This window comes from Acipenser ruthenus, chromosome 41 (genome assembly GCF_902713425.1).
Source record: "Acipenser ruthenus chromosome 41, fAciRut3.2 maternal haplotype, whole genome shotgun sequence".
NCBI lineage: Eukaryota > Metazoa > Chordata > Actinopteri > Acipenseriformes > Acipenseridae > Acipenser > Acipenser ruthenus.
This window is the reverse complement of record NC_081229.1, coordinates 1,418,478-1,440,977: the sequence shown is the minus strand read 5'-3', so window position 1 is coordinate 1,440,977 and position 22,500 is coordinate 1,418,478. Positions and strand designations below refer to the sequence as shown.

Below are 22,500 nucleotides of genomic sequence, written 5' to 3'. Positions count from 1 at the left end.
AGGCTGGTCTAGTGCATGAACATGAACCCGCTAGCGCCACCTAGCCCCCCAGACTGGAACCCAGGCCTCCAGAGGAAGGTGATAGGCTGGTCTAGTGCATTAACATGAACCCATTAGCGCCATCCAGCCCCCCAGACTGGAACCCAGGCCTCCAGAGGAAGGTGAAAGGCTGGTCTAGTGCATGAACATGAACCCATTAGCGCCACCTAGCCCCCCAGACTGGAACCCAGGCCTCCAGAGGAAGGTGAAAGGCTGGTCTAGTGCATGAACATGAACCCATTAGCGCCACCTAGCCCCCCAGACTGGAACCCAGGCCTCCAGAGGAAGGTGAAAGGCTGGTCTAGTGCATGAACATGAACCCATTAGCGCCACCTAGCCCCCCAGACTGGAACCCAGGCCTCCAGAGGAAGGTGATAGGCTGGTCTAGTGCATTAACATGAACCCATTAGCGCCACCTAGCCCCCCAGACTGGAACCCAGGTCTCCAGAAGGCGATGCCATGTAAGTTGCGCCCCGCCTCCCAGAAGTTGCTATCTGTAATCATGTTTACAATTCCCTGTATACGACGCTCTCTTGCCCTGGCAGACAGTAAGCGACTCTGCTCTGTATCCAAGTGGCTGGAGTTCAATCCATTACAGCCCCCGAGTGGCAATTAATCTCCTGCGGGCTGAGTGGGAGAGACAGCGTTAAACTGTGGTTGCCAAGCTGGGCTCCACTGTAGCCGCGGGACGGGCGCGGTTCACTAGCTCTGATGTCATTTGTCCACTTCGAGGGAGAGGGAAGAAATTACTTTTACCGAACTTATTTATTTATTTATTAGCAGACACCCTTATCCAGGGCGACTTACAATTGTTACAAGATATCACATTATTTTTACATACAATTACATTATTTTTTTACACATTTTTTTATAGAACATCTGCTTTATTAATGTAACTAGATTCAGTTTTTTGCATATATATATATATATATATATATATATATATATATATATATATATATAGAGGTAGTGCGTATGCATAATGCTGGCTTGTGAGGCTGGATTTAAAACTAATAACATGGAGGGAGTGACTAGCGTTGAATGTGATACAGAAAAGGGCTTCACTGTGTTAAATTGAAGTTTGTTTATTTTTGCTTCTGTGTTTGATTTCTATACCTACAGTGATTCACCTCAATCACAGTTATAGCAGCGAATTGTCAGGACCCCGGATAAACAGTCTGGGTTTGGGGAGATAGCGCCGGATTACACAGTCGGATTCACGTTGATTTTTAATGCGCTCAAGACTTACAAAGCCAGCCGGATTCCACAACAGAAAAGGTTCCGGATTGCAGAGCGGATCGGACCATTCATTCCAATAGGGATTCTGCAGGGACACGCGAATCGTGCGGAATTCCACACAATGCCGGTTTGTAGAGGGGCTGGATTGGACAGGTTTTACTGCATAACGTCAGAACCGAATGCGAGGATCGCTTTAGGCCAGGGGTCTCCAACCCTGGTCCTGAGGGGCCGGTGTCCCTCCCGGTTTTTATTCCAATTGTACACTAAATTAATTAATTGGAACAATTAAAAGTGATTTGGGGTACAGTTGGAACCTTTTGTGTACATGCAACGAAAAAAAAAGTTAATCTTTTTCATTTTTATGCAATGCAACTATACCCCCTTTCAACCCTCTCTCTCTCTCTCTCTCTCTCTCTCTCTTTCTCTCTCTCTCTCTCTCTCTCTCTCTCTCTCTCTATATATATATATCTGTCACGCCACGCTGAAGCCAGCCGCGTTAACGGACCGGATTTCAATAGACACGTGTGACGGCACTTATTTAACAGGCACTAAAAGAACTGTCACACGATTTAAATAACCAAACAGTCTACGAGCAATCAATTAGGCGAGCGGTAATGGGGTTTATTTATCTAGGCTTTCCATTTAGAAGCACGGTCTGCTTACAGCGCCCATCCGTTTCAGAACCCCTCATTATCACTAGCGATATCATGACTGTCCGCCCCCCCTCACTCCCCCGTCCCCCCCACCTTTAAAGAAGCGCCCCCCCCCCCCCCCCCCATACACCTCAGTTCCCCTGCTGTAGGTCACAGGGTGAGCTAAAGGTACCAGGAATTAGCCATTCTCAAAATGGGTTTGAAAAAACGTGGTTGACACTCCTGTACGGACCGGTGGTGATATCGCGAGTGTTAATACGAAGCGGGAGTTTGGTTATTTGCATAACCACGTGGGAACAATTACACACGTCATCAACCAGAAAGGGGGAATGTCTTTTTGTCTTTTTTTTTTTTTTAAAGCGATTAAAATGACATTAACAGAAGCTTACTTAAACTAAGTGTAAGACACAAACCCACACAATAATGCACTGTGCCAATAAATAATGGCAAGGATGAGTACAAGTTAGCTAAAGATATACAAGCCCAACCACAGGCAAATCAGACACATCTAAACAGTAAACAAACGGGCAGTCCTGATGATCGATCAAACGACAGATGAACAGTGAATGATGGATACCAGCCAGACACACAGACACGCATCCACAGACATACACACACACACAATACGCCGGTCTGCAGACTAAGGACGCATGGTACCCCATAATGGAGATTGATAGCCGCGAGTTAATTTCAGCATTTTATTTTCTCTCTCTCTCTCTCTTCGAACTTATCTTCGGCTGTCATAAAACAGAAATCTGATGAATGGCCGCGGCGTATTGATCTGAAAGACCCCCCCTTCGTTCTTAATGGAGGACCCTTTAGATATCGATCGGCTCGCGAAAGGACTAAACCAACATTTTGGAAAACAGATTGGTTTTAGATGACGTCGCCGTATCACTGTAGGGTTCTTGAGTTAATGTTGATCTGTATTTCATATCCAACCGAGATTGAAATTCACTTCATCAGGGGTCTGTCAGGCCTGGCCCGGCTAAACACAGGGACGCGTCACCTCGCTTGGCACCTGAAGCGAAAACTCCGCGCCAGCGATCGCTCTTGAGTTGAAGAGGGCTTTTTTTTAACATGTCTAGGACTGTCCAACAAGTATTAATGGATTTGAATAAGTACGAGGATACTCGATGGGGCTCTGCAATTCTCTTACACAAGTGAGCTGAAGCCTGCTATAGATTTGGGACATCCCTAACTATCTACGGAAGAGCTAGTTTATATATATCTAGATATCTCACCTGATAGACTAGTTCACCATGTATAACTCAAACTGATTGATAATATCTATCTGAATTCACAGCATTTGCCCCTATACTATATTATTATTATTATTATTATTATTATTATTATTATTATTATTATTATTATTATTCCTAGTGTTTTAGATACTCTACCTGGTTAGCTCTCTCATGCATTTCATACTAACATATTTGCATTTATAACATCTGTCTGAATCGGGTTTATGCAGCAGGATCTGCTTGCATTAGCTGTATGCTTTGATGGAACTGTGATTCTCAGTTGAAAAAGCTGCTTCAGTCTTGCCAGACAGTGAGTTGGGATGTGTCACTGTTGATTTTCTTAAGCCGAGGGGAACACGAAGCCACTGTTTCAGGAACAGCGGCTTGAAACCTGGTTCCAGGAGACCAGCGGGAGGCCTAGTTTGAGGTTTGCTGTATCAAACCCCAAGTCTCCCTGCCTGGTGTGCCGCGCAGTGGCCTGAAACCCAGTTTCACTAAATCACAAAGTGCCTCCGTGTTCCGCGGCTTGACAGACTGTTGCTGTCCACTTACTGGGGTCCTGAAAGAAGATCTTGAGAAATTGCATTTAAGAGACTTGGTGGACCAGCGGTTAAAGAAAGAATCTTGTTACCAGGAGGTCCCCGGTTCAAATCCCAGCTCAGCCACTGACTCACTGTGTGTGACCCTGAGCAAGTCACTTAACCTCCTTGTGCTCCGTCCTTCGGATGAGACGTAAAACAAACGAGCTCCTATTGGAAGTGACTCTGCAGCAGCAGCAGCAGCAGTTGTTGATGATGCAGAGTTCACCCCCCTAGTCTCTGAAAGTCGCTTTGGATAAAAGTGCCTGTTAACATGACTAATTGATAATAAGCAAGGCTAGTCATTTTCAAAGCTTTGTGGTCATAACGAAAGAAATGCACTTTCCCTCACGCCAGTACAACAGCTATCAATGCCCCCTCCCCTCCTCTCCCCTCCCCTCCTCTCCCCTCCTCTCCTCTCCCCTCCTCTCCTCCTCTCCTCTCCCCTCCCCTCCCCCTCCTCTCCTCTCCTCTCCTCACCTCTCCTCTCCTCTCCTCCCCTCCTCACCTCTCCTCTCCCCTCCTCTCTTCCCCTCCTCTCCCCTCCTCTCCTCTCCCCTCCTCTCCTCTCCCCTCCTCTCCTCTCCTCTCCTCTCCTCTACCCTCCTCTCCTCTCCCCTCCTCTCCTCTCCTCTCCTCTCCTCTCCCCTCCTCTCCTCTCCCCTCCTCTCCTCTCCTCTCCCCAGCCCTTGATAGATTTGTGTTTATTATCGTTTGAGCTGAGAAGCATAATAGTGTTCAAAACACATCAATTCATCAAATGAGTCTTTTATGCAAATTCTTAATAAAAAAAATAATAAAACAAAAAACATTTTACTCTAAATGATCTCGAACTAATTAACTAACAGTTAATTAAGGCTTTCGGGCGGAGTAAGGAATTGTAATGGAAACGTTCAGGTTAATCAGGCAACAAGATTATTGATAACATCCTGCTCCCATTGATTGATTGAATAGTCATTAACACGCTAAATAAACTGTGGAGGAGAGAGGGTGTGTGTGTGTGTGTGTGTGTGAGTACAGTGTGTGTGTGAGTACAGTGTGTGTGTGTGTCTGTGTGTGTGAGTGAGTGTCTGTGTGTGTGTGTGTCTGTGTGTGTGAGAGTGTGTGTCTGTGTGTGTGTGTGAGTGAGAGTGAGTGTGTCTGTGTCTGTGTGTGAGTGTGTGTGAATGTGTGTGTGAGTGTGTGTGAATATATGTGTGTGTGTGTGTGTGTGTGTGTGTGTGTGTGTGTTTACAAGTGTCTGCGGTCTTTGTAAGTGTGTATATATAAACGCACACACACGCACACACACAAACACACACACACACACACACACACACACACACACACACACACAGAATATTTGTTAAATTATCCGGTATTTTGTCATTCACGGACGAGCAGAGCAATTCACCCACAGAAAGCGAGTCACCGGGCCTCTAAATAATATTCAACTCACTCTATTGTTAAGTGAAAAGTTGACTGCTGTTTGATTTTTTTCCGCGACCCCCGGGTGAAAGCTCATACATCACGCGATGACAGCTATAGAAAGGGTCTAAATTAGCACCTAAATCGAATATTGATCACTTTTGTGCTGCGCGCGAGTCTGGTGGCTCTTGTCGGTTTTAGAGCCGCTGAAGAAGAGAATTCTCTCTCTCTCTCTCTCTCTCTCTCTCTCTCTCTCTCTCTCTCTCATATTATTATTATTATTATTATTATTATTATTATTATTATTATTATTATTATTATTATTATTATTATTATTATTATTCCTCGTCTTTCAAACGGAGCATTAGCCACAGTGTAAAGGTAACACGCTCAGGCTGGTCCAGCTGCAAGAGACGACTAGGAGGAATCTAGCCCGTGGGATTTGTCTTCGGCACCCGGACTGAAGCGGGTTAAATTCGTGACAAAGCAGCGGGTGTTAAATATCAATACACATTACACCCTCAGAAAAAAAAGTGTTGTTAAATGGTGGTGCTGTCTCTAATTATGATGTGTAGGTAAACAAAGCGGTCCCCCCATCGCTCTCCGCGAATGATATTTACACTCGACGGCTCTCCGGCGCTCGAGCCCGGCTCGGCTAATTAAAGCTTGTCTGTCACTCCCTTTGTGGAAAAGAAGCGACGAGATTGTTCGACACTTATCATCTCCGAGATTAGAAGGAGGGAGAGGGACGGGGAGAGAAAGGAAGAAAAGAAAAACGGAGAAGAGATCAAATTGCCCGTTCTCCCTGAGTATTGCAAACAAATTCTTTATAAAAAAAAAAGGTGTGAGCTTGTAAAAATAATCCTAACTATTTTTACACACAGTATGCAGCTGCAAGAGATAAACTCTATAGTTGTAACTGGTGTTCAGCGCGTATTTTAACACGCTTCCAAACACACTCGTAATTACACTGTAGTTTATATAGTTCTCTAGTCACGTTGCTGATGCTGAATCTCTGTGATCCTTTAAGACCAGACCAGACCAAGTTCCGAGATCAGTCAGCTGCTCGGAACCGGACGAGCTCTGATGGACCGAACCGTCCTCTTTCTGTCGGTCGGCACTTCTATTAATCAGAGCAGGCGCGCTCCCGATAGTCAGCATTCCGCTGAGAGTGCGAGAAGCGCGCTCACGACTCAACAGAGGGAGGCCTGGTTAATTTCTTCACTCTCAGCGAGGAGAGGCGGTCTCGGCCCCTCGGGTCACACAAACATATGTCCTAGCCTAACGAGACAGCGTCTGTGTGTGCTGGCACACTGGCGGGCTCTGACAGCTCTTACAATCTAGAGCTATGATGAAACAGAGCCAAAAACGTGTCTGTATTTACTCACTCTTCGCTTTTAGCTCGTTGTTTGAAGTTATATTTTTGGGTCTCATTTGCCTTGTGCAATCTGCTGTTCCGTTTCACCCGACACCCGACACGCTGAGGGAGCGAAGCGGTCCGTATGGTTGAAATCGAGGTGCAAAGTCAGTCTTTGCATTGACGTTCCTCATATAGCGTTTAAACCTCACAGAAGCGTATCTGTCGCGCGTTATAAAAAAAAAAACGGGGGGGGGGGGGGGGTAGGCGAGCAAGCAAGTGTTTATTAATTAAAGACGCCTCTCTTCAAAGTTTTAGCTGGAGAGTGTAGAAAGAAGTGAAATAAGAAAAAGAGAGGGGATGAGAAAGAGGGGATGAGAAAGAGGGGGTGGAGAGCGAGGGGGTGTCCAAATCATAACCTCTCACTGTTATTTGAATACCAAACAACCATCAAGCTCATTCAGCAAATAAATACATTAAAAACATCTACTTGCTAATAGATATTATCATTAATTATTTCTTAGCAGACGCCCTTATCCAGGGCGACTTACAATTGTTACAAGATATCACATTATTTTTTACATACAATTACCCATTTATACAGTTGGGTTTTTACTGGAGCAATCTAGGTAAAGTACCTTGCTCAAGAGTACAGCAGCAGTGTCCCCCACCTGGGATTGAACCCACGACCCTCTGGTCAAGAGTCCAGAGTCCTAACCACTATTCTACACTGCTGCCGTAGATAGATAGATAAATAGATAGATAGATAGACAGACAGACACTTCAGTTCGTCAGACAGACAGACAGACAGATAGATACACAGATAGATAGACAAATAGATAGATAGATAGATAGATAGATAGATAGATAGATAGATAGATAGATAGATAGATAGATAGAGAGTTCAGTTCGTCAGCGTTTGTTTCTGCTGTATCTGATGCTTACTGAAGTACAGCAGGCTGTCATACGAGCATCGCCACAGGTCTCCTTTCAGTTCAAATAACTTAATTATGCCTTTTAATGGGAGTTCAGAGAATGGGCCGCATAATAAAGAAAGGAAGGACGTTTTTAAACAGCTTCAGGAAACGATATCTGATAATTTTGAGAGAGAGAGAGAGGGGGAGACACTCTGACCTTATCGTGTTTGGAGATAAAAGGCGTGTCGAGTGACTCCATCGCGTTAGTGTGAAACTCTACCCGCTGTCCACTGCTGAGACAGAGGCTACTTTCTGCAAGCCAGCGCTGTCACCGAACCCCCGCGAGTCGATATTTAACTTGATTTCTCTTTAAACGAGTAAAATTAATCTGTCTCAGGCAGCCACGAAAATATGATTTGTGTGTCTCGGAAAACCCTCTCTGGCAAATGGGAGAGCGGTTCACGCGGCCGTCCAGACTCCTGGAACCGGAAAACGGATATCCGAAACCGCTTCGTTTTATTTAATTCTATTTCATTTTCATTTTCATGCCTGTCTTTTCTCTCTCTCTCTCTCTTTTTCTTTCTCTTGCTCTCCTTCTCGCGTCACTTTGAATTCGTTTTTTCCCTTTTTTAAGAGAAAGTTGATAATACTGCCATTATCATCGATTGAAAAGAACTGCTGTCTATTTAAAATCAGGTCTGAGGAGAGTTGACTGTTACCGATGATCCTCACCCTAAGCCTAACCCCTTTCTGATACAATTGTGCGCTGACATATAGCGTGCAAACACATTTACGCGTTAAGCATATATATATATATATATATATATATATATATATATATATATATATATATATATATATATATGCTTTGAGCTAATATATATATATATATATATATATATATATATATATATATATATATATATATATATATGTCTATATCTCTCAATGTGTGTAATTAGCAGTGTGTGTGTATGACTGTGTCAGTGTGAGTGTGTGTGTGTGTGAGAGAGAGAGAGAGAGACTGTCAGTGTGTGTGACAGTGTGTTTGTGTAAGTTTTAGTGTGCCAGTGTGTGAGACTGTGTCAGTGTGTGTGTGTCAGTGTGTGTGTGTATATGTGTCTGTGACAGTGTGTGTGAGACTGTGTCAGTGTGTGTGTGTGTCGTGTGTGTGTGTATGTGTGTGTGAAAGTGTATGTGCGTATGTGTGTGTATGTGTGTGTGTGCATGTGTGTGTCTGTGTGTGTGAGTTTTAGTGTGTCGCTGTGTGGGAGCCTGGCTGGTTCAGTTTGCGTGTGACTCTGTGTGAGTGAGTTTCTTTGCTCTGCTCTCCGTTACTCCTCATTAGTATGACAGGATCACTTAGTCAGGACAAAAATGACGTCTTCTTCCAGTTCCAGTTCCATTTTAAAATCCTATTTCTCTCCTTCTCCCCCTTTCTATGCATCCCTTTCTCACCCTCTCTATCCCCATTTCTCTCTCTTTCTCCACTTTCAGCTCTATCCCTATTCCCCCACCCTCCTCTCCCCTCTCCTTTCCCTCACCCTCTCATCCTCCCCATTACTCTTCCCCTCTCTCACCCCTTTCTCATTGTCCCCCTTCTCTTTTCCCCCTCTGTCCTTATTCCTCATACCTCTCTTTCACCTCTCTCCCCCACCCCTGTCTCCTCTCTTTCTCCTTCACCCCCTCTCCCCTCTCTCGTTCCCTCCCTCTCGCTCTGTATTATATATTCCTCGCTCATGAGTCGCATTATTTCGGGAGAAAATGAATCCTTCATGACTGATTTGTCGCCTCCTCTCGCCACTGCCTTGTTGTTTAATGTTTCAATTTGCAGGAAGCAAACATTCAATCAGACGGATTAACTATTTAATGTGTGTCATCAGTCAAACTGTCTCGTGGAGGGCATTGCCTAACCGGCGCAGAGCAAAATAACAAAAAAATCAGACAAGATCAGCATGTGGAGACGTTCAGATTTAAAACAAAGAAAAAATAGAGAGAGAGAGAGAGAGAGAGAGAGAGAGAGAGAGATACAAACATACATTCCTAGATACATGAATGCATACAAAAATAAATACATATATACACACATGCATAAATATATACTGTATGCTTACAAACATACTGTACATACACACTTGTATACATACAGTACATACACAAATGCATACATGAATTCATATATACTACATACTTTCCAAAAATGGGTCTACTTTCCAAAAAAGGGGCTCTCTTTGAACAAAACATTTATTTTGGTATTTATAAAGTTATTGAGTGGTAAATAGTTCTGGATGATTAATTCTACACTCAGATTCAAGCAAAATCTGTTGAGTTGAGAGCTCTTTCCTATAGACCTCTATACAGCTCTGTAGTGTTGAGTTCTTTTTCCTATAGACCTCTATACAGCTCTGCAGTGTTGAGTTCTCTTTCCTATAGACCTCTCTGCAGCTCTGCAGTGTTGAGTGGAGATCTCTCTGATATACTACTGGACCTCTCTGCAATGTCGATTGGAGTTCTCTTGAGCGATGTGTCTATAGCATATGCATTACCAAAGGGTTAAGACAATCATACTGTTCCTATAATGTAGATTTTAGCAGGCTGTTGGACAGTAATGTTGCTAATGCAGGGTAATGTGTGCGGGCGATTGCGCTATCCCTGGCCTGTCACTATGTGTTATAAGAAGCCGGGTGATGAGTAAATTCAGCGGAGCCCAGGTGAGGGAGACTGTCCTAGCCTGGCTGTGAGGATGGAAGCAGTGCTGGGCTTGAATGAGGCGGCCTGCCTGCCTGCCTGCCTGCGTGTGCGTGTGTGAAGGGGGATCAGGACCCTGGGCAGCTCATCGCTTGAAGTGCATGCTCGTTATCCACACAGCCAGGCCCGGCCATATCTGTCACATAGCTCACAATTCCCTTCTCTCTTTCATTTGTTTTCAATTTGTCTTTTCTATCTTTTTGTTATTTTGTAATTCTTTCTTTCTTTCTTTCTTTCTTTCTTTCTATTGGCCTTGTTTTCTTTCTCTCTCTCTCTCTCTCCTATTGTCTTTCTTATTTGTTCCATTTCATCTCTCTCTCCCTCCCTCTCTTCCTCAGTGATCCTGCTGGGATATCTATCTATCTATCTATCTCTCTCTCACTCTCTCTCTCTCTCTCTCTCTCTCTCTCTCTCTCTCTCTCTCTCTCTCTCTCTCTATATATATATATATATATATATATATATATAAAGACTGCCACGAGGTGCAGATTGAGCGGATGGACACTTTGTTTCTCTGAAATTGGCACACAGTGACATCCGGTGGTCAAGGGTTGTCACTGCAGTCTGTTTCTCTGATCGGTATCTTAATTGAAGAACATCGTCTGTTATCCAAAGCGACTTACAGAGACTAGGGGGGGGGGGGGGGGACTCTGCATCATCAACAACTGTTGATGCTGCTGCTGCAGAGTCACTTCCAATAGGAGCTCGTTTGTTTGACGTCTCATCCGAAGGACGGAGCACAAGGAGGTCAAGTGACTTGCTCAGGGTCACACACACACACACACACACACACACACATACACACACAGTGAGTCAGTAGCCGAGCCTGGGATTTGAACCCTGAACCTCCTCACAGCTCCTTTTTCCTTCACTCCCAGCCCTCCACGAGTTGTGTGAGATTTCAGGAGAGCTGAGAGTTGAGGAGGAGAAAAGCAGATTGAATTATTCTCTTCAATACTTTGTAATATAAATGGTCTTGCAGCTCTGAACCACGGCTGCAGGCAGCTGGGCACATCCAGTGTGCTTTATAAACCTATCAGAGTTTCATTAGGGCAGGCCTGCGTATTGATTGGGTGCCTCCTTGTACAATTAAACAGGCACATTGAGAATCAGCAGCATAAACTCACTGCCCTGCAAAACTGACAGCTGCTAACTGGAGGGGAGATCAGAGAATAGCAACACTGTCTGTGTGTCTCTCTCCCTCTCTCTCTCTTTTCTCTTTTCTTTTTTGTCTTTTTTGGACTGGCCTTATTATAATTCTTTCTCTCATTCTTTCTTTTTTTTCCTTTCTTCACTATAATAAACTCCGAACAGACAGATTCAGCACCCTGGACAGCTCTGAGCATGATGCAGCCACTTGACCGAAATACTGTCCTGATCAGCGTGTGAATAGAGATGCCACCCCCTGGATGGGACAGTGAAGGAGTATTCTGTCTCTGTCTACACCTCACATTACAATGTACACTGTAGAAAGCATAATACCATATTTACTGGACAATAAGTCACCTTACAATCCGAGTGTCACCCCTAAATCCAGGACTGGTCTGTAAAGCAGATTGAACATTCTGTCAAAAACGTGCGACTTTGATTCGAGAGTGGATGGAAATTGGAATAATATATATATATATAAATGTTGCTCCCCTCTCCCTGTGCTGGTTAAAATCCTTCCCTACGCACACAGAGGCTGCTGTAGATAAGTGGTGTGTGTTTAATGCTGGTTTCTTCCCTGGTAATCTTGCAGGGATGGAGGCAGTATGGTCCGGGAGTGAAATGGTGCTGAATAGACCCTTTAATTGAGGTCTGGGATGAGGGGGGACAGACAGCAGCAATTGCCCTGTGTCTGGCTGGCAGTGTGTGGGATGATAGTGTTTTTGACGTGTAAATAAGGCTCTGATTGTACAGTTACACTGCCCCAGCACGACCCCGCAATACAGATGGGCCTGCCATCTTTACTTCTCTCTCTGAACAGCACAGATAGAGACAGAGACCCACATATACACACACACACAGATAGAGACAGAGACCCACACACACACACACAGACACACACACACACAGATAGAGACAGAGACCCACACACACACACAACACACACACACAGATAGAGACCGAGACCCACTCACACACACACACACAGACACACACACACACACACACACACACACACACACAGATAGAGACAGAGACCCCCCCACACACACACACACAGATAGACACACACACACACACAGATAGAGACAGAGACCCACTCACACACACACACACAGATAGACACACACACACACAGATAGAGACAGAGACACAGATAGACACACACACACACAGATAGACACACACACACACAGATAGAGACAGACACACTCACACACAGATAGACACACACACACAGAGACACACACAGTCACACACACCCTTACACAAATGCACACACACTTGTCAGTTTGTCAGCGTTTCATACTCAAAGGAAAATTACTTTAATGTGTTGTAATGAGTGAGGAGTGACATCTCCTCCTCACACTGGCTCCTCGGTCCCCTCTCTGTGTCTGTGTGTGGCGTGTCATCTCCTCCTCAGTCCCCTCTCTGTGTGTGTGTGTGTGGTGTGTCATCTCCTCCTCAGTCCCCTCTGTGTGTGTGTGAGTGTGGAGTGTCATCTCCTCCTCGCACTGCCTCCTCAGACCCCTCTCTGTTTTCTCATTCTATGGTGCTGGTTCCGCATGTGTCCACTAGGGGGGCTGAGGCAGTTGAGCACCCACATTCGAACCCTCTGCCATCCCTCTCGCTCTCTCTAAACTATCACTCCACTCTTTCACTCTCTCTTCCACAACCTCTCTCCTCCACTCTCGCTACCTCCCTCCCCATCTCTCTTGGTCTTTTCTCCTTCTCCCTTTCCTTCTCTTCTATCTCTCTCCATCCTTCTCTCTATCCTTCCCTCTCACTGTCACCTCTTTTTGTAGCCATCATTTTTCTCCCTATCCTTCCATTCCGGTTTTCATTTATTTACACACTCTCTCCATCTCTCTCTCTCCCTTTCATCCTACACCGATTTCCACATCTTATCAGCCCTTTCTTTTCATCCTTCCACCTCCTCTCTTTCCCTCGTTCTTATTCTCATCCTTTCTTCCGAGGTCTGCAATATTACTCCATTCTTTTTTATTCTCTTTCTCCTTTTTTATCCTTTCATTCTTCCGGCAATTTCCCCTCTCCGACCCCCCCCCCCCCCCCCCAGCTCTTTCACTCTCTCCCACTCCCTCTCTCTCTCCCTCTCTCTTCTCAAGTGTTTTCAATTTTATTCTAGAGTGGAATTAACTACCCCTGATGTCAAATTGCCGCTGAAATCGATAATAATATCTTTACAAAAGAGGATATTCTCCTCTCTCGCGACGGCCTCTGAAAAATGGAAAATTTAGTCGAAATTGATTCATTACTTGACACTTTATAGGACGGTATGGCTATTGATCGTGGGCTGTCATGTCCCATCTAGGCTAATCGAAGCTGAAGTCTGCTGTCAATGGCCGTATTTTTCATAATTCCAGCAGAGCCGAGCGAGGCCAGACAGATAGACGCAGAAAAACAAGAACCCGTATAGCGTCCACACACCTCACAAAAACACGGTACATATAGATATATACATATATACTGCTATCTGTGTCTTTTTCAGGTTAGACTGTTGTTAGTATTATTTATTTCTTACCAGACGCCCTTATCCAGGGCGACTTACAACTGTTACAAGATATCACATTATTTTTTACATACACTTATACAGTTGGGTTTTTACTGGAGCAATCTAGGTAAAGTACCTTGCTCAAGGGTACAGCAAGGATTGAACCCACGACCCTCCGCTCAAGAGTCAGATTCCTGACCACTACTCCACACTGTTGCCCTTGACTGTTAGATAGATAGACAGACAGACAGATAGTGCACATGTCAGCACATTGAAAAAAAGATCAATAATTTATTTCTTTCTTTCTTATTTATGTTAACGTGTTGGCGTTTGTGTGTTAATCTGTCGGTCTGTCTGTCTGTCTGTCTATCGCAGTTAAGGCATATATAACCCACTTTGCTTTATTCTGTATCGCGTACCCCCTTTTTATATCAAATCAAATCCCCGAGTTTGTTTTTCATCTCGTCTACTGAAATCCTGCAGGTCACAAGAAAACGGACCATGTCCGAGCTAAGCCAGGTATCCCTCGCCTAGTTTGAGTCACGTTGCGCCCACACACCAAACCCACTGGAGTTAGCGCGCACACAGATAACTCAATATTATAATAATCGCAAGGAATGTGTTAATGAGACAGCCGCTCGCGTGTTTTACTTATTCCTCTGTTCATTTGTTTATTTTGGGGCCATTTGTTTATAAAAAAAAACTGGCAAACTCGACACAGCAGAGAGAGAGAGAGAGAGAGAGAGAGAGAGAGAGAGAGAGAGAGAGAGAGAGATAGAGAGAGAGAGAGAGAGAGAGAGAGAGAGAGAGAGAGAGAGAGAGAGAGAGAGCATACTTGGCAGTCTTCTAGTATCTTTCCACCAGAGCCAGAAGACCGGTCGATAGTTAATTGTTATTGCAAGCGGGAATGCATGGAAGCAGTTCCTATGAAGAAAATTGTAATTTATTTTTGTATTTTTGAAATCAGACGGTTGGTGGGGTTCCGCGTCAAGGCGCATGCGCGCCTGCCAGGATCGTCCCATTTATCATAATTTGGGGGCGACTATACCGCTCTGAAGTCCTTCTTTCTAAAAAAAAAAAAAAAAAAAACCATTTTCTGCAAACATTTTTTTTTTTTTATCTGAGTTCTCCCCGTTACAGCCTCCCCTCCTAAATGAAAAATCACTCATTTTCATCAAGTGCCCGGCCAAATATTATCTACAACCCATTCAGAGAGATCGAATCTTATTTAGAGCCGCGATCCGACATCTGTTTTCAAATTTGATCTGCTATGAACTTTATTTTCCGAGTTTGAGGAAAATTATATGGTATTGATCGGCGGCACTGGTGCTGTGTACATATATTTTCCTGCCGCCTCGCTTCGAAGTCTCTTACAGCCTCGGCTGTTGACGACTCGACAAAGTATTGCGCGCTGTTCGGGAGAAGCAGGAGATTGCATCGTTTTTTTTACTCTCCTTGTGTCTCTCCTCACACTCGCTCTCTCACTCACTCCTCACACTCACACGCACGCACACACGCGCTCTCCCTAGCCTTTTTGCACACTTTTCACACACACCCACACCCACACCCACCCGAGACAGCGACACGCGTGTTATTCTTTTGGTTGCACGAAATTATTTTGTAGATCTTAATAATAATAATACATTGCGATTTTTCTTTGTATTTCTTTGTATGTTTTGCCAGCGGTGAAACATCTTCCTCTCCTACACAACCCCCAGAAGTTTGTCTTTTTCTCTCCATTGATGGAGACAGCAGACCTGAATGACGCTACCACCACACTGTAAGTATTGAGCTGATCTGACCGTACCATCACATTAGCGGTGCTTCACTGTACACTTGCTGGCAGTCGTCTGGCTCTGGTGTCTGAGCCGAGATGGTTCCGTGTGTTATTATATTGTTATATCATATTCTTCAATCTGTACTCAATTTCAGCGCTGTTTGAGTCTCCGTGTCTGGATACTGGGAATAGATAACGTGGAACTTCGGTCACCCAGTAACTGAAGTATATGTGTCCGTTCGGGGGAAGTCTTTAAGAAAAACAGGTTTAGTTTCAGCAACTTAGCTCACTTAATTCATTTTTCTTTCCCCCTTTCTTTTCCTCTCTCTCTCTCTCTCTCTCTCTCTCTCTCTCTCTCTCTCTCTCTCTCCCTCTCTCTCTCTCTCTCTCTCTCTCTCCCTCTCTCTCTCAATTTTCCTTGCTGTCCCTTCGCATTTTCTCCCTCTCTTGTAGACCCCCGGGGTTCCCCCTCTCTCCCCTCTCCCCGCACCGCCTGTAACGCTCCTTGGCCGGCTGCTCTCCGTTTAGATTAAGGCAGGGAACCTAATTCCCGAGCTGGGATCGAATTTTCTGGCAACAAAGGGAAATGGGGTATTGATCAGAGGCTCGGCAGATTAAGAGACAAGTGTGTATATCCATCAGGTCTAAACTGCCTGCCTGCCTGTGCAATCCTGTCTCACAGTCTCTCTCTCTCTCTCTCTCCACTCTCCCTGTACTCGCCATCTCGCTCAGTGAGCTTTGCTGACGAGGGCTGCATTCTAAACAGCCGAACAGAGAGACTTATCTCTGGGCTGCCTTAACCCGTTCGCTACCTCCCAGTTACACCAGGGCTGACCAGCGGATTACATGTGTGTGTGTGTGTGTGTGTGTGTGTGTTGTGCATCGGAGATCCCATTGTATTGACCAAAGGCGCCAGATTAATCAAATAGAGAGTAATCGACAGCGGGGAGTGTGTATTAGAGGTTTAATTCCACCGAGGGATCCCTTCGAAAAAAAAAAAAGAGAGCGAAGCTGTCAAAGTTTACACCGTTTCGACCATAAAGTGACGTGCAGGCGTGTGATTTCTGTCAGAGGGGAACAAATACATTCAAAGCAAAACAAGGAAACGGTTGGTATCCTGTTGGAAATTAACCCTGTCGTGCACAGTTGGGGGGGGGGGGGGGGGGGGGGGCTTTTTCCCCGAGAGAGTTAATTTCGTTTGGGGGGGGGGGGTGGGGGGGTGTAGTTTAACCCCTGCCGCGCCGGGACAGCGCCGGTGCTCCGCTCTGCTATTCGGACGCGCTGTTAGATTGTGATGGTGGCTCGGTGTGACAGCACCCCTCCAAACTTCAGCGAACGGCAGTCGCCCGTCTCTCTCGTGTCTAATGCAGTTCGGAGGTAAGGAGAACACTCGCTTCTATTGGGACGTCACAACAGCTTGCATGCGGGTTTAAAATCCCAACATAACTGGATATTTCGAATCTGTTTTGGATAGAAACTTGACTGAGGTACTAAACAATAATGTCTATCTATCCATCCATCTATCCATCCAGTTCTCTATCTATCTATCTGTCTATCCATCTATCCTTCTCTATCTATTGCTGTATCTATCAATCTCTATCCATCTATCTATATATCTATCTATCTATGTATCCATCTCTCTCTCTATCCATCATACACCACATAGACCGAAGCTAAACTCCACTATGTTCTACAAAACATCAGTTTTACATTGAACTCTGTTGTGCAGTGTAAATTACTTTGTTTCCGGACGAAGGGACCGTGTTATTCTGTACAGAATGCAAAAGTCTGTCTTATAATCGGAAGCAATTTGGAAGTATATAAGCAAGTGATATAATGGTCTAATCACGTTTCAAATAATGCGTTTCTCTGGTCAATGTAAAATAATGTACAGAATTCTTAAATTAAGTTAATACTGTAACAAGGCACCACATGTGGGGTTAATAATAATAATAATAATAATAATAATAATAATAATAATAATAATAATAATAATAATAATAATAATAGGATCTAAATGCGGAACCGTATTGCATTCGCTTACTAAAGGAATATCCAGCTTTTATAATGCATGTTTTTTTAAAAACATTTATTTTTAGATGGCAGATTCCCCGCTTAGAGTTTGCTTTGATTGGGCAGTACCGTTTCGCAGCCTACACGCATCTCTTGGGAATGTGAGAGTGTGTGTGTGTGTGTGTGTGTGTGTGTGTGTGTGTGTGTGTGTGTGTGTGTGTGTGTGTGCGTGTAGCTATCAGCTAATCTTTCTTGTAGGATTACAGGTGAGTTTAAGACGAGGTCAGAGTGCCCTGCTTCTGCACACGCTAACAGCTCAATGCATCGTACGGCTGGATCCGCGCTCGCCGCTGACAGCTCGATGTTTAGAACTTTGCCGTGAGTTCCGAACGCGTCGTGGAATATTGTCTTCGGCTGAGTTCTGTTCAATCCCAGACAAACCAGCAACCGTGTTTTTAATTCGCTTACATCGCGTTTAAAAAAAAAAACTACACACAAAAACCAGAGGAGGTTTAAAAGAAACCGGAAAAAAAGTTCAAATTCAGGGATATATTCTTAAGATGTGGAGACAGTAGCGGATACAGTTTATGACGCAGAGAAAAGCAATCACCACCAAGTAAGTCCGTTTCCTATTGCTTTCCAATAGATCAAAATGGGTAAAACTATAGCCAAAACATACATAGCAATGTATTATTATTATTATTATTATTATTATTATTATTATTATTATTATTATTTAGTTGCAGCATGCTAACCTTGCAATTGTCTGTTCGTGCAATACACGTGTAACCCTACGTGTGCGGTTTTGCACGATCGCTTTGCAATATATTTTGCGATGTGCTTTTTTTTGCGCTGTCCCTATGCTTTGACACCTGGACATGCCAGCGCGCCTATGGGAATGTTAAACACGTCTTACAATCTGGCATTCAAACCGAGGAGACACAAGAGGACGGCGTTAAACACGAGGTCCTATTGTAAGTGACTCTGCGTATAATACACGATCCACCATGAAAGGCGCTATATAAAAATAAAGATATTATATTATCATGATGTGATAACAAAAAAGACAGAAATCTCAACACTGTAGGCCTGACGCATTTTGCGTTTCTATAACACTAATACTGTGCGTGCATACACGGCTTTTGGAAGAGAGAAGTGACCTGTGCGTGCCTCTAGGTGTAGCCGCTACATAGTTCAGATAACACGAGTTTATTTTCAGTGAATGGAAGGAAAATACATCCCTTTAGCAGCTTCTTCTTCTTCTTCTTCTTCTTCTTCTTCTTCTTCTTCTTCTTCTTCTTCTTCTTCTTCTTCTTATTATTATTATTATTATTATTTATTTCTTAGCAGACGCCTTTATCCAGGGCGACTTACAATCGTAAGCAAAAACATTTCAAGCGTTACAATACAAGTAATTATTAAATCCTATCCACACTATGCCTTTCCAAACACTTTCAAAAGGCAGGTGAATCAAACACTGTTTTAAAAAGACAAATGTCTGTAGATCATTAATAACTGCTGGAGAAACTGCGAGGTCTTTTTGTAGCAATTAAATAATGCGTTACAAGCGCTGCTGAGCTTGTGTCGCGGCCCGGTTCAGGGTTTATTAGTGCCGGCCTCCGACTTTAATGAAGATTTACACCGCAGGCCTGCTGGTCTGTGTAGCTCGTTAACACCAGATTAAGCACAGGGGTAACTTGATTAAATACACCACGGGGCGATCCCTCTGCAGCAATAGAAACGGAATGCGAGTTTTACAAGACTTTGATGGATATTTGAATGTACTAACACAGGTGTGTGTGTGTGTGTGTGTGTGTGTGTGTGTGTGTGAGCTTTTGGACCTGCGTTAAAAATCAAATTTAGAATGACACAGGAACGTAGTGTGCTCCTATGAGATATGTAAATAAACCGATGCATCGATTATTGACTGTTACCTGCCCGATACTGGATTAGGAAATTGGTTGTTGATTTTCATTCTGATAGCTAGATCTACGGATTCCTTTACTGTGTGTAGGATTATTCGTGTAAACCGAGGATGTGCAATTGAGTCTTGAGCCGTACCTGATTTATAATAATATATACACACACACACACACACACACACACACACACACACACACACACACACACACAGCAGTGTGTACATGTATTACAACACCCCATTGCTTCTGTAGTTTTGATTTGAGTATGAAATCAAACCACGGGAACTGAAAATCTGGGAACATTGTCCGAATAGGCAAATTAGTGATGGTCTAATTTAATTGATGACTTCAACAGGTCACACATGCAATTCATTTAAGAGTAAGAGAAAAGGAACACGGAGCCACACGTGGTAAACCGCAGGAGACTTTTCAGAAGCTGTTAAAGGCGCCTGATTGAAGCACGAAGCGGTCGAACATTTTCACACACGAGCGCCTGCTGTTTCTGTATCACCGAGCGCTGATGGGAATGTCTCCCAGCGTTTGTTACAAACGGGTCGGCTCTGAGTCCCGTCGATTCTAATGAGATCCCACCACCCGCCACTAAAGGGTTAAAGAAAGGAAAATCAATATTGGCAATGTATTAATAAAGTATAAACGAGAGAGTGTGAAACTCCTCTGTGACGAGGAGGCGGGGGTGGGGGGGGTAATTGCCATCAACTTTTCAATCGGGCCGGATCAATATTTTATTACAGCTCCCCTTGACCTCTGGAAATGCATTCCTACCCACAGCACGGGGGGGGGGGGGGGGGGGACATCGCTTCCCTCCTTCCCTACAGTAGCTGAGTGATTCTGTTCACTTACATTGGTAGCTAGTACTTAATATGGAAATCATTCTGCACGTTATATGCAAGCACACAATTTTATCAGAAAGGGGGTTCGGATTAGAGTTAGTGCTACAGTTATGAAGTACATTGTAACTATACACAATACCATTGCAATTGTGTGTAGGTGCGTTGGTGATGTTCATCCAGTGTGCTGGGGGGGGGGGCACTTTGACATCAGTGGAGTTGCCAAGGTAACTCCACCTAGCCTTATGCTTACAACAGCGAGTGAGAAGACACGTGCCAGAGTGTATGGGGAAGAAGGCACCTGGTAACCTTGTAAGAGAGGGTAGTTAGCAGTTGGTTGCACCTACATGGACTAACAGCTTAATGTGGAAACCTTTTTGGACGAAAAATATGTAAGCATACAATTGTATGAGAAAGAGGTTCCAGGTAGGGTTCTCTCATGCATAAAGTACATTGTAACTCTGCATGTCATTTGGGAGCACACGTGGATGTTACTAAATAGCTGCTATCTAAATACACAGTGATTACAGCCACTTCATGGAAAGTGCTATCAAAATACCAACCACAGCAGAGTTCAGGTTTTCTGTGGTTGGGGGGGGGGGGGGGTTCTTAACGCCCAGGTTAGGAAAATGCATATTAATGCCACACCGGAAATCTTTATTGACTCAAGCAGCATTATCGCTGTCCCCGTTCTAAATGAGTGCCGGACCAGATTTCAAAATCTCACATTCGCATTGGCTCCGTTACCTTAGAATTGCCCACCGTGATGTAAAGAGGTGGTGCACGCTGATAGAGGACCGAGCACAGAACACAGAACACAGAATACAGAATACAGAACACAGAATACAGAATACAGAACACAGAACACAGAGAGGACTGAAAGCGATGCTGTTACCTGCCCTCTCAGCTGTGAATCTGCAATGGGGCAGAGCCCCGCGAATGGCTCTCAATGGCTCTCAATCGTCTTGTTTGATGCTGTGCAGTGAACAGAAGCAGAGGCACCCAGGGGTCAGATCCCTATCGACCGAGCCTCCTCTTAGCATATAGACTATACCCTGTGGAAGAGACTGACTGTGTGTCTGTGCAAGGCACCGGAGCGGGAAGCAGATCGAGATAGAGAAGTAGGGAGAGGGAGGGGGCGGGGGGGGGAGAGTTATTCATAATTCATACTTTTATGAGCTATAAACTTCAATTTAAAGAAAAAAATGGTTTTGCAATATTTTGCATGTAGAATTGAGCTTGACTGTGTTATACGGCAATGTGGAGCCATTGAATAAACAGAGAAGTCGGGAGAGAGGGGGCAGAAAAAGTTTTTTCTCCGTGCAGAGGGATCCACTCTGAGTGCGTGTTTGAAGGTGCTGTACGCGCCGTGTCCTATAGGCTGCGTGGGCGTGCAGTTTATTATCATTCTAACGGCACGCGGTGGAAGAGTGGGGTCTACAGGACAGTGCGTCAAGGAATCGCGCGCTGCTTTCATTCCGAGACAAGAAATACCGCCAACACATCGGGACTATAGCCGAGATAGATAGACAGATAGACAGAGATCTGTCTGTGCAGGTGGCTTGTATTGACAGAACAGGAGGCAAGCAGCTTCATTGGGGTACAGTCCATTTATTGAGAGATTTAAAGCAACGGTCTGCAATTTACTAATATATATGAGTGTGTGTGCGCCTGTAGGCGTGCGTGCGTGCGTGTGTATTTCCTGTGCATGTGTTTATGCATCTGCGCAGACTCCACGTGTGTACATGAAAAGGGAGATCGCCCTGTGCATTTGTGTGTAGCTGTTTCTGCCCTTTGCATTTCCTTGTAAGTGTGTACTATAGTGTGTGTGTGGAAGGGGGGGGTGTAATAGAACGCAAGTGGATGCCGTGAGCGCCGCTGGCTTCACCGCGCGGGCAGAGAGGAAATCGATAGCTGGGATAGCGGCGAGCGGCGAAGGATTGCATCTTGTCAAAATAATTTATTACTCTCATCCCCGGCTGATCGATGTCTTGAATTAGCAGAGCTCCTCGCTTTAATATTTACCTCCGCGCAGCGACTCCAATCTCAATTTTAATTGATTTCGACACGGGCCTTGTGTGTGTGAGCGAGTGTGTG

The 22,500-nt window shown here is 44.5% G+C and overlaps 1 protein-coding gene across 1 annotated transcript in view; it reads left to right on the top strand.

Annotated features, from left to right (window-relative positions):
* The first annotated feature begins 15,053 nt into the window (after window positions 1–15,053).
* LOC117434072 (ETS domain-containing transcription factor ERF-like) overlaps window positions 15,054–22,500 on the top strand; it is a 28,396-nt gene continuing 20,949 nt past the window's right edge. The window contains exon 1 of the mRNA XM_059010610.1: window positions 15,054–15,623. The gene's annotated coding sequence lies outside the window, so the exon portion shown is untranslated. The remainder of the gene's footprint in view (window positions 15,624–22,500) is intronic.